The sequence below is a fragment of the Artibeus jamaicensis genome, unplaced genomic scaffold (genome assembly GCF_021234435.1).
Source record: "Artibeus jamaicensis isolate MK-2021 breed Jamaican fruit bat unplaced genomic scaffold, CSHL_Jam_final contig_525, whole genome shotgun sequence".
Lineage (NCBI taxonomy): Eukaryota > Metazoa > Chordata > Mammalia > Chiroptera > Phyllostomidae > Artibeus > Artibeus jamaicensis.
This window is the reverse complement of record NW_026521874.1, coordinates 7,368,646-7,382,322: the sequence shown is the minus strand read 5'-3', so window position 1 is coordinate 7,382,322 and position 13,677 is coordinate 7,368,646.

Below are 13,677 nucleotides of genomic sequence, written 5' to 3'. Positions count from 1 at the left end.
TTGGTAGGCTGTGCTGGTGATTACGTAATGCAGATATCACCTCTAGCTAGAGGTATTTATGCTTTTCTGGCCACCTGGACCCTCCTTCAAAGGCACGTCTCAAAAATTTAACTGTGTCTTTGCAAAAGTTTTCAAATTACATCTCTCCTGTTAGACTGTAAACTCCGTGAGGGCAGGAATCAAGGCAGCAGGCTGACTGCCCTCTGCCCACGGCCCAGCCCACACCCACAACATTAACGGCCCCCAGGAAATACCAAGTTCATGAAAGAATGGTCGCCTGTAGGAAACAGTAACTCGGCACTGTCAGCAACAATGATCTGAGTCCACATAGGGCCCCCTTTTTTTATGCATCTAGTGCTTCCAGATAACTCCTACAAGAGATCTTTGGATTGGCTTGATTTGCTCTGTTTAGTATCCAGCATTCCCATAGGGCTCCCCCCCCCCCCCCGCCGCAACCATTCACTATGGAGAATTCCTGTTGGCCACTGTGACAGATAAGAGTCTGATGCTCACTGAGGTGTGTGTCCAATCAGCTTTTCCATAAGGGCTTCTCAGGCTGAGTTCATGTCCCTTTTTCCATCCTTCAGTTGCCTAAAATGCCAATTGTGTGGTATTTGCATTTTTAATCTTTGGATAGAAGGCTGTCGTTGGCTGGAATCTATCACAGAGCAGATACATGAGAGGGAGTAAAGGTCAGGGTTAAGTATAGACACCAGGATTTGTTCCAATTCTGCTGCTGAGTGTGTGGTCCCCGGCTAGTAACTGGATGTCCTTATGCCTTGGGGACCTCATCTGCGAAATGGGTGAATAACAGTGCCTGCCTCACAGGGCTCTGGTGAGCATTCATTGAGTTAGTACATGTCCAGCGCTTGGACCAATAACTGACACTCATTGGACACCTATCGAGTGTTAGCTAAAAGCACTACTTGGAGCATTTCAGGGAGTCCTGCTAGCGTGATGCCTGGTCAGTTTTCATTCCAAAGTTGATGTAACTCAGTTTGAAATTTTGGTTCTACCACAAAAGTCGAATTCAGTTCTCTTGGTGAAAGAGCTTAAACTCTGCTATTTCCTGTCCTAATTATAGGCTTGTTTCAGCTGATGTAACCCTTGTTTTCCATTAAATGTACTCAAAAATGTCTGGGTTGATTATTTCTTTGTCTAGGTCCTTAAAAAATTATTGAATATTTATTGAGTTCCAGGAATTCTACTAAATGCTTAAACATGTGATTTTATTTCATCCTATTTGATCATAATCCTGATACTGGAATAATACTTTTAAAAAAATGTATCAAGCACCAGTTGTCGTATGAAGTATCTTAGCTCATTTAACCCTTGGGAGGGCCCTATAAAGTAGATACTGATGTTATTATGGACAAGACAAAGTTTCGAGAGAGTACAGAAGTCATAACTAGTATCACTGGGAGCCAAACTTAGGTCTGGCTCATGCCAGGGCCTTCGGTATACCGCCAACCCCGCCATCTCCACCCTGCCTACTAAATAATAATAAAAATGCAAATAATTGTTCTGTCCTAGGGCAATGCATAAACTTCACACCCAAAGTTATCTATGATTTTCTAGAGGAAGAGGCTTTTACACATGAGAGAAAGAGAGAGAGAAAGATTTCTTTTCACACATGTATGGTATTTCCTTTTTTTTTTTTTTTTTTCTCCCAAATCAAAGGTTAGACTGCTGTGAAACACAGATACAGCTGAACTTTAGGCAGATTACGTTAAAGGCTATTCATCTTGCTTTTTGAAAATGAGATTAAACTTTCAAGTAGAGGGTTTAACTACTTTAAAAACTATATGAAAAGAACACATATTACTCATTTTGGGAAAATTAGATAAACATTTAAGTAGGACTTAGCTATTTAAAAATACTAAAGTGAAAAGTGATGTATCCATCGTATGTTTGTAAATTAGATAAGATTTTATGTAGAGGCCTTAGCTATTCAAAAGTATATTAAAGGAACATATATCGTTCATTTTTGGAAAATTAAATGAAACTTTAAGTAGAGGGTTTAGCTATTTTAAAAAAATTTAGTGTATTCTTATGGGAGGAAAATGGATTGTTTTCATAATGTAAATAATCATCTTTATGTGGGAGTCCCTTACATGCATCTGAGTTGTCCTTTTAGATTTCCTCACATTAGGTACCTCCCCTACACATCCCAAGAAAGAGGTGAGTTAGGAGGCAGGCTCATTTTCTGTACCTATTTTCTGTGTCCCGGGGCGCGCCAGCCCGAAGGAATAAAGTTCCAAGTATTTACTCTGGTAGTTCAGACCGGCCAAGGAGGTACCCGTGCAGGTTCTGCTTCTTTGCGGCTTCTAATAGCCTCCCCTTCATCCTGCACCATTTTTCCTGGGCAGGAAACCCAAAGGGACAGCAGACGGCAATCAAGAAAGAGGATCCCGTCACTCTCCCTCTCGTTGGAAGCGGAATAATTCAATCAGTCCCCATATGCATGGCCTGGCCGCCCAGTGAGCCCGGTGCTCGGGAGACCAAGCCGGCTGAGTGTGCCTTGTTCTCTCCCTCCTCCTCCATTCTTCCCTGCAAACTAAATTTAACAGAAGAAAAAATCAATCCACACAGCAAGGGGGCGGAAAAAGTCCGGCTTATTTGCACAAGTTTTTGTTGTCGTTGTTGTTATTTTGTTGTTTTTTTGGATCAGAAACACAGGACTTCCCAAATCAAGTTAAGTGAGTCCCAGATGTGGACTCATTTCAAATGAAAAACACACCCCATCATCCCAGCAGAGCTCTGCTTAAGGAAGCCGGTGATTGCGGCATCTGATGCAAAAGGCTTTCTCTGGGGAGTTGGTCCCAGACAGCGGGGAGAAAGAGCAATGGGGCAGAGGAGGGGCTGGTATGCTTGTCCCCCACATTCCCCCCCCCCCGGGGAGGAGCCAGGCGGAATTCAGGTTAATTAGGTTTGGGGGTCACTGGCAAACCAGTCGGAAGACTGCAAAGCACCTGAGCACTGCAGAAGGATGGCTAGTGTGGAAGCTGTTCCGTGTTGCGGGCTGGCTTTATTCACGAGAAAGAGCCGAATCCATGATACATGTACTGCCGAGGACTATATGTATAATACACACACGTATATACATGCATGTGTGTGTGTGTGTGTCCCCACAAGAAATGACAGTGATGCTCACACTGGCGGACATTCTGGAGAATTCTTTTCTGAGCGAGAGTGGTGTTACAGCAGGGAGGATGCCAAGACATGATGTGATGTGCAAATTAATCTATTTCTTTTCAAGGCCAAGGGTTGTGGGAGGGCCTTGTGACAGCTTTTGAGTCAGCCACGAGTTTGCAAAGCCTGGTCAAGACGCTAATGTGTCAGATGGACTTCCTTCTAGTGTGGGGTCAAACGAAGAATGTGGGACCATGTAACCAAAGACATCTCTTGGCGAAAGATCCCCCTTTTGGCGACTATAATTAGCACTTTCATCAATATCACGCTGCCTATAGATGAAAACAGCTATTTCAATGTGTTGCTTTTGTCTTCTCGTAATAGGTTTGATTTTACATTTCTTGCCATGTGGCTTATGGAATGGAAATGTGGAGGTACTTTTACTCTCTGTGGCTTCTTACAGGGCTCAGTCGAAGATAGAGCCCTTTCCTCTTAACTGAACTGGACTCTAACCCCGATCTTCGCCCTCGAACAGGCCGTTTGGATATTTCTGTAACGCTCTTGCTTTTTTGTAAGCAGTCATTTAATCCAGCCTAATTACTTTATGATGAGGCTCTCAGCTGTTGTATCCACGGTACACATAGCCTCCTACCTAGCAAAGCATCACAACGGGGCTTATTAAACGCAATTGAGCTGGATGAGTTAGTATGGCTTTTCAATAATTATGTTCTCAGATTGGCCCCGTCACAGCAATAATTGCCGGCACGCATTCAATGCCAGCACTGTGCTGAGACACAATACACTCTGCCACTTAAGCTTCACCCCAACCCTATGAAGTTACGAGGGGGCCCATTTTGCAGAAGAGGAAACTGAGGCTCAGCAAGTGGCTGAGCTGGGATTTGAAAGGAATAACCATTTACCAAGTTGCTTGCACTTCACTTGTGTCTTGCGGTGTTGGTCGGGGCGCCTGATCCCTGAAAAGCCCAGACACTTGGTAGGGGGTGTCAACAAGCTATCAGGGAAAGTGACAGGGGGCTGTTTAGCACGTGGAGACCAAGTCCATTACCAGGTTGCCTCACTGTGGCGTTCTGGTTTTGGATGGAGGCCCGTGACGTCAGACCAGGGTGAGCACAGGCAGCGGGCAGCGAAGGAGGTGGACGAAGAACTGGAGTTTTTGTATTCCTGACTAGTTCCAATGGACAACTTTACAGTGTCCTAGGTATGAAGATGTGTGTCAGTTTCCTGGAGCTTCCCTAGCGAAATACCACAAACTTGGTGGTTTAACACAACAGACACTTCACTCTCCGGGAGCCTAGAGGCCAGAGGTCCAAAGTCAAAGCGTCAGCAGGCCTGCACTCCCCCCAGAGGCTCCAGGGGAGGACCCTGGCTTGCCTCGTCCAGCTCCTGGTGGTTCCTGGCTTTCTTGGCTTGTGGCTACATGACTCTAACCCTCTCCTCTGCAAAATGGGACTGACCCCTGTGCCTACCCAGCAAGGTGGGTGGGGGAGATTAGCCAAGCAGGGGTTCCAGCTGCAGGCAGTGGGCTTTAAACTAGGTGTAGCCATGGACCTGTTCGTTCATGTATTGGTAGTGGACACGCATTTATTTCATACAGATGCCACACAGATTTATTGAGCACCTACTAGGTGCCAGTCGATCACCGTCCAATATGGTGGCACTCGGTTGGGAAGATCGGTGGTGTCTGCTCTGACGGTGGCTGCATTCTAGCATGAGTAATACAAACACACATTTCTTTTTAAGAGACCATTTCAGACACTGATAAAGGACAGGAAGGAAATGTTTCAAACGTGATGCACAGTGGAATGACTAGGGGAGCGGGTGACTGAGGGACCGCTGCTACAGGAGGGGCAGCTGGGCACACACCTGCGTGGTGTGAGAAGGACCACACCAAGGAGCAGGGGGAACAGTGTCCTAGGCAAAGGGACCAGCACACAGAGGCCCGGTGGCCTTGCAGATGGGTGCACTGAGTTGTTGATGACAGTGACGCCCATGTGTAACAGCGTCTTTGTATTTGTAGAAGCAGTAGTCACCTCTCCCACTGGGGTGGTCGTTCACTAATTTGTTCGCCATGTGTGCCTGGTTCTCTGCATTCCCTGGCCGATACTTGAATGGGGCGTATGAGATGTGGAAAAGGCGTGTCACTCGTGGGGAGGAGCATTAGATTATTGGTCCACCAGCCTCCAGAGCTCTCTTGCTCTAGGATGGGGACTGACAATTTTGAAGATGGTAGCTAATCCATTACCCTAGGAGCCTGAGTGGCTACCGGGCATAGAGCCACGCTGCTGGCCCCCAGTTGGCATGTTGAGTGAATGAGAATGACCTCTATCTAGTTGTTGTTAACCACCGAGGTGCTGGGGCTGTTTGTTACTGCAGCACCATCTCACCTACCCTCACTGATACACTCTCTTTTGCTGAGTACTGCCTTCCACCTTGCCGTGATAGTCCTTCTCTGCCCTACTGAGCTCTGGTCACTGTGAGACCCAGATGTCCTCTCCACCCAACTACTTGTTGCCCAGGCAGGTTCCCACCCTTCTTGCAGACAGGGATGTCTGGAACCCAGAAGGGTGGTGTGGGCAGTAGCAGATCCAGTGAAACAGGAGGGTTCCAGGAGAAGCAGCTGCCTGCCTTAGCTCCCCTAGCCCAGGCATCCCCCACCAGGGGCCCGGGCTCTGCGAGTCCTCCTGCGTGCGCAGCCTCCTCCCCGACTGTACAATCCCTCCGACACTCCCTTCGTGGGTTGATGCAGGGCCACTGTTGCCAACAAGCCCCAGAGCTGCCGCCAGCGAGTCTGATCCCTGGGCTGTGCAGAGCACGGCTGGGGCCTTACCCACCCCTGCGACGGGGATGGATTGCAAGTGCATCGGGTGATGGGCGGACACAATGCCAGAGCAAGCGCACAGTGGCTGCTTTCACCCTTGTAGACCTGAAGTCTCAATGCCAGGTGCTCCCAGGAGCCAGGCATCTAACCAGGATGAATGAAACAGGCCAGGAGTCGCCACTGCTGGCCAGATAGACCTTCCAGGTCTGCCCAGAGAAGCCAGGTATCTACATTCTTATGAAATATTTGGTTATAAGTGATTTGTAACAAATTAACAACTAGGTAAGCACCGTGGTTTTCACTGCTGCTATTTACCAAGTATTTCTAGAACCACCCCAACCCAGGAACAAGGTGGGCTTGCATTTTCTCCTTGACATTAGGCATGGCCACGTGACTTACTCTGGCCAATGAAAAGTCCAGAGGGGTGACACACAGGACTTCCAGGTAGAAATGACAGAAGCCAGGGCACCGAACACCCAGACTCTTTTCACCATCCCAGTTACTCCAGGCACACAAAGAAGTGAGGCCTGCAGCTCGATTCTTGAGTTACTATCCTGAGGAATGATCAAAGCAATACCCACCGATCCCTCGGGCAAAAGAAATACAACAAATGTGTTGCCAGAGCAGGAAGTGACTGCTTGTTGTTTGCACTTCTGAAAAGTGGGGAGTATTTGTTACTGCAGCGTAAGCTGACTCATCGTGACTGATACGGACACTCAGCAGGTGACACTAGACAAGCCTGTGGCCTGGTCATCTGATCTGCAATTTCAGAGGAATTCATTGCTTTTCTCCTCCTCTCCTCTTGTTGCAAACATTTTCTCTTTTCATCAGCTCTATGTATTGGCCTCAACCAGCAAACGCTAATGGGGATGTCAGCAAGGAGAACTGCTCTAGGTACACCTCAGCCCCCATAGTACAGCGGTGACAACGACAATGACAGTAACTCTAGTAAGAGAGGATGCTGTCCTCAGACAACCAGCTTCTCCAGGGCAGCTCAGCCTCCTGGGTCCAACAGGCAGAGGCCACAGTGCCCTCCAGCTCCCAACCCATTTGGGCAGAGCTATAACAAGGACTGGGCGTAACAGACAGCAAGCGCCCAGGAGAGTGGCCCATAGTTGGTGCTTCCTTAATGGCAGTCTTTTTAAGGAAAGAGATCTGGGCGAGGTGAGGCCAAGGACCATTTAGCCACTTTCAGTTAGAAGTTAGGATGCCATGTAGGCTATTGGGTGAAGCCTGTAGACTCTGGAATGCAGCTGCCTGGGTTCAGATCCCGACTCCGCCTCTCTCTCTAGCTGCACAGTTATGAGCACGAGCCTTTGCCTTTCTCAGGCTCAGTTTTCTCATCTGTAAAACAGGGATGGTAACAGCAGTACTGTACTTGATTCCTGGGGTTGCTGTGATCAGTGCACAGAATAAAAGTGAAACACAGATGAGATCTTTATGTCCTTGTTGTGTAAAACTTGGACGGCATCTCCTACTTTCAAGCCCAGTTCAGACCCTGCCAGTCTGGCACCGGGTGAGACCTCGCCTCCATGGGCTTCCGCCTAAGAAGCGCCCTCTAGGCTGGCCCTCTGGAATCCCCGCTTTTGAAAACGACAGTTTCCAGTTCCCAACAAGGCTTCATTGTTCCCGCCTCCGCCGGGAACGTGTGTGTTCCTTCCGCTCACGCGCACTCCCCTTGCAAACACCCCGCTGTCGTCTTGCACACCGGCTTCTCTGTGTCTGTGACGCTGGACAGCGGGGCCACGCTGCCCTGGACACCCGATCTCCCAAACCCTCCGTTCTAATCATGTTGTTTCTTAGGCTTAGGCCCACCTGTAAATCATTTTTAATGACAGTTTGAGAAGAAAGTAGTCAAGGAGCAGATTTTACATGGCGTTCTCATCACCAACGGCATTTAATATCCTAAATCAAATGCTTTATGGCGTTGCATCTCGGGCTTTCGGGGGAATGAAGGGAAGCTATTATTTTTTTGCCTTTTGCGCACCTTTCGTGTGCTTGGGGTCACTCACGGTGGGGAATTCCTGGCTGTTATGCTTGGGGGTTCGTTTTGCGGGGGGAGCTCGGATGCTCGGGGGGCCCACCAGGATTCTCGGGGGACTGTTACACAATGAGGCAGCCTGTGCAGTGGGACCCAGAGCCGGTAACATGAGAAACTATGAGAATGTAAGCCAGGCCTGATCTGGGGTTCCTCGCCGTTCACCTGGGGCACCCCTTCCCTCCCCAGGAAGTCGATACGGTGAAAATCAAACCAAAGCCACAGCAAATAAAAACAGGCCCTGCTTCTCCTGCCCCCAAACCCCAGCGAGACTTGGGAATAAACGTGAACTTCCATACTCCGATTTCCTTCCACCCGACAAATGTTTCTGAGCATTTCCAACGTGCCTACCGTGTGCCCGAACCAGAACTCACATGGATCAGTACAGTTCTTCTTGGTGCGGTTTCATCCAAGTCAGCCATCGGTGTTTAAGCACCTACTGCATACTGGGGGCTCCTAGGGCAGGGGTGTCCGACTCATTTTCACGGGGGAGGGGCCACATCAGCCTTGAGGCTGCCTTCAAAGGGCCAAGTGTAAATTCAGCTCTTTAACAGTTAGGGAGTAGTTACATCTATACGGTCCTAAAATTATTTCGGGCTTCCGAAGGCTTTGAGTAACCTCTGCCTCAGAGAGGCCTGGGAGCCAAGAATCAGGGGGTGGGGCTTGAATTCAGAGCACAGTGCCTGGTGCATCCATAACCCTTAATGAAAGACGGCTTCCTGGTTATCAGGCTTAGTGTACCAGTGAGGAGGCTGAGGCTCCGAGAAGGGGAGGGAGGAGAGAGGCTGTGGGCGGAGACTGGGCAGCTGTGAGCGCCCGGAACACGGGAGCTTCCCCATCGGTGTGAGGAGCAGACCCCAACTCCGGATCTGGGAAACTTGGGGTAAATTACTGTGCTTCTCTGGGACTCAACTACTAATAATCGCAGCAGACTGGTTCTTTGAAATCGGCAATATCATCCCTTAGCAATATTTAAGTGTAGTGCTTTCGTGGCTTCGGTTTAATGAAAATAACTTCCTCGCTGTGGTCCCGTGAGGAGGAAGATGTGTGAAAACAGAGCACAGTGCCCAGCATGTGGCGGCCCCTGAACACACGGGAGTTAGTGTGATTGCCATCTTCATGGCTTTCCTGGGTAAAGGAGGGAGAGATGTGCTCACATCCGCATCAGAAGCTAAGCCACTGCCACATTTTCCACTCTGGGACGAACCTGTGTCTCAGGGCCCCATCCCCACCCCCTGGGCCTGGTGATACAGGATCAGCAATTTCCTGGTCCCAGCCACTGGGGCAAATGATTGACTAGCTGCTCCTTAAAGCCCCTTCTCCCCGCAGGGCAAGCTCTCCCAGCCCAGGCACCCTCCTTTGAACCAGAACTCTTCAATCATTGTTGGGGTCCCGGTGCCCTTTCTTTCCTTCTGGTCTGGGGGGAGCCGGGGGGTGGGAAAGAAGGCAGGTCTACATTCTAGGCTGGAGCACAGCGGGAGAGCAGGAGGCCGTTCCCAGAAGTCTGTGCTGGTCAGACCTGGTCAGAAACATCTTCGTCACTCTCATCATCTTTTTTTCAGAAGCTATTACTACTGCTTCTTTTTCTTTTATTCCCTCTTTTCTCCCTCCTCCTTATTCTCTTCTTTTTTTTTCCTCTCCTTCCCTTTCTTCTCTTCCCCTCTCCTTCCTCCTCAACTCCTCTTCCTCCTCCCATTTCGCTGTCAGACCACGCCATTGTATTGCTGGGTCACCTCTACCTTCTGTTTCCGTCTTTGCTTCCCGGGTCCTCCTTGTACTCGAGCTCTGTGGTCCCCCCTCCCTCCGACAAGATTCAGCAACATCAAAGCTTCAGACTTCCCCTCACCCTGCTACCCCGGTGACCCTACCCCCTGCACCACAAAAACCTGCCCATCCTGGAGTCAGTGGGCTCAGTAGTACCTCCTAGATCAGAACAAACTTCTGACCGACTGCCACCCTTGGTCAGTGAGCTCTCACCCCGAAGCCCGGGGCTGGGCAGGCGCGGCTGTAGAGCAGACCGAACCACTCTTGGGGTCCCCAGCGTACAGGGATGGATTGAATGGCAGATCAAAGGGGCACAGGAGAGAATGCCCACAGGGGCTAGTCCAGACCTTAGACAATTTTAAAGGTGTCTGCTGGGCTCGTGCCCTTGACCGCCAACTGCCCCCATCAACAGTGACTGATTGGCTTTCAGAAAGCCCCCACCTAAACTTGGCCGTGATTGATTACATCAGAACTATCCCAACTTGGGCCAATCACAGTGTCTTCCTGAAAATTTTGGAATAGGCTCTGCAGGAAGAAGGTAACGTCCCTGTGTGCTTGAGACCGCAGCATGGGAACTTGGGGATATTGGGAAGCTATCTTTCACTCCCCATGTGCAGGGGAAACGTGAAATGACGGTTATGGTGATGATGGTGATGATGGTGATGATGATGATGGTGATGGTGATGATGGTGATGATAGCCAAGGTGTATTGAGCGCTTGCTCTCTGTCAGCCACTTGCGTGGTTTACATACATTGGGTCCTATGAGACACTCCATTCCCATTTTTCTTAAACTTCAGCTGATTTTTCTTACCTCCAATCAGCTGGATGCTGACAAATAGAGTCATTGACCTTCTAGAGAGAGGCAGGGATTCTTCTTAGAGAGGGTGCAGTGAGTTTTGGAAAAGTGCCTTTGGACCAGGGCCAGGGTTAAGGCAAGACAAATGGGACACCTAAGGCACACGATGTAAGGAAGGAGTTGCTTTCAGGATCATGCCACTGAGGGACTGGCATTTGCACAGGCCTGAGAAGGGGGTGCCTCCTTAAATCACGTACCCTCCGCTCCTGGCTTCCCTAGTGCTGGCCTCAGCCCTGATTACCCAGCTCCCCTTCCTGTTCTGCCCTATTTCCCCGGTTGTACAGTGAGCATGGTGAACCCAGGACCGCAGAGAGCCATTCGGAGTGTGACGCTCTGGCTCTGACAAGGGAATGCCACTCATGCTCCCAGCCCCGCCTCCTGTGTCTGTGGCAAACATCACTGGCCCCTCATGGTCTCGTCTTGCTGAGCTTAGAACGTGTTCTCAGAACCCAACTTCACGTGGAGACGTGAGGATGTGCTGCCAGATACCTCGCACCGCCCAGTAGGGCAACACCTGTCTGGGGCAAGAGCCGGGTTTTGCTCATCTCTGCCTGTCTCTGCGGCATGGGGTACCTGGCACAGCACCGTGCTGGTTTCCGCATTACGCCGAGACCAGGCCAAGCAAGCGCACGGAGAACTACCTGCACAGGCAGATACTGTTCGCACAGACACATGCACTTCCACAAAGAATGTGTCATAGCCTGCAGGTGAACTGGGGCCACACTGCACCCCAAAGGGTAAAAATATTCCAATTCCTTCAACTCTTCATAAACTTCAAAACAGTGATTTTACATTAGACAATAAGATCCAGGAGTCCTAGAAGTTCTGGGATTGGTCACAATGATTACCTTCAGATTTTTCAACATCAAATATCAGAGTCATTAAGAAGTGAAAGGACAGAGTTTGGTGTCATGATTGCTGGTCCCCAAGCATGTTTTGAGACATGTTTTGGGATCATGCAGCACTACCAATAATGTCACGCACGTGAATGTGGACACGTGCACATGTAAACATACGCACCCTCACCCATGCAAAAATGTTCACAATCACACACTATATTTGCACACACAGTCCCTGTGCATTGTTCACACACATGCGCATGAGCACACACATCCTAAACACGTGCACACGTCTTCATATGCGTATGCACGTGTGCACACGACAAAGCACACAGACACACAAAATGCACAGGGTGGTCCATCCACCCAAACATACGTGCCCAGGCACAGATATGCAAGCACACCCCTTTAGGTCCCCACACGAGTGTTTTGGTACATGTGCACACTCATACCCACACAGCCGCTCACACATACACGTGCATCTGCACACACAGGCCCAGTCCTGAGCCCTCACACACACTCTGCCACATGCCTACATTCTTCACACACACACACATTTATACAGAGATATGCAGGCACACATTCTACTGCAGTCCCTCCCTGCCTCTCTCTCTTTCTTTCTTTCTCTCTCTCTCTGTCTCTTGCACACACACACACACACAGTCCACCAATCCTCCACCATAAGACCCGCAAGGCCGCCCCTCCCCAGGCCTGAGCTGTCAGGGAGCCTGGTCAGAATCATCGGGACGGCTGGACAGTGATAACAGTGTCCAGGGCCAACAAGAGGGAGCCTCATCCACAGTGAAAAGCCGACGGGGCTGGCGCCTCCGCGCGCATCCTGCCAGCTCCTTCCAGCTCAGCCCTGCGTGCGGAGGTGGCAGGCTCTTGGCGCCCTCGAGCCATGTCATCTCCTCTCTGATGATGCCAGTTTTGACAAAGCGGAGCTACACAGCCGGTAGGTGTGAAGTTGGAATTAATTTTCTTTCGGAAGGTCAAGTGCATTAATGAGCGTTTGGCTGGCTTGTGCTGGTGTTCCTTTTCTCCCCTTTGCAAGAGGGAGAGAAAACAAGGAGAAAGGGACACTCTTTCCTGCAGCTGTTCACTTCTCTCTGGTGGCTTCCCTTCAGGAGACTTGGCCCCTTTTCTAGAAGCGCGGTAGACCCCCGCGGGCAGACAGGGGGGCTCAGACAGGGCCTCCCCCTGGAGCGCTCAGTGCCCCCCCTGCATTTGGAGTCTCTCAGCATTAGACCTGCCTTGAGTGGCTGGGGATAAGTAGGTAATAAACAAATGCCTCCACCTTTAAGGAATTTAAATACAAATTTGGGGGGGGGGATGGGTTTCAATTATATACGCCACTGTGATTGATTAGCAGTGGCTGCCCAGAGTGGCCTGGGAAAGCGAGGAGCCATGGAGGCAACTTCAGACTCAATGGGCTGGAGAATCTTGGTTGATTAGTAATGTCTGACCTGGACAACGCATTGGGCTGTTGATGCATCAATAAGTGTATTTTTAAAATACCTGTCCTCTAGCAGCTGAAAAATAAATAGGAAACTCAGTAAATAAATATATTTAAAACCTTTAAAAAAGAGTCCACAAGAACACAAAGCTATATGGGAAGCAGGCATTGTAAACTCAGCCTCCGTCAGGGTCCAAGAAGGCGGAGTGACCAGTGTGGCCCAGGTGGGGTCTCTGCAGAACTGAAGGGTGTGGTTCTCCTATAAAAAGGGGGGTAGTTTCTTCACTTGGCCACTTCCTGCCATGCAAGGAGGTGGCCTGGGTATTATCACCTGCACTAATTTTATTTCCAGGAGAAAGGACAATTGTGCGCTTTTTTCCATTGTGAAATTTTAGGATTTTGCTGTTGCCAAAAATTCTTTATTTAAAAAAAAAACAAAAAAACTGATTCTGTAGGCCCCTGATAATCTTGGATTAGTCCAGAAAGAGCTAGTCTGGGCCTTTGGGAGCAAGTTCTGGAGGTAATGTTCAGTATAACCCATCTGTTTCCCCACCCCCGCCCCCAGACTTCCCACTGACGGGGGGGGGGGGCAGAGAGGGCTTGTGCGTGCACATGTGCACACTCGCCTCTGTACCCGGCACCCGCAAACCTCACTACACTCACGCTCAGTAAACACCTGTTCCATGAACAGGTAAAAGGATCAAATCCCACCCTTACCCATAGAAAGCCATTTCTCAGTGCCCAAATATTTC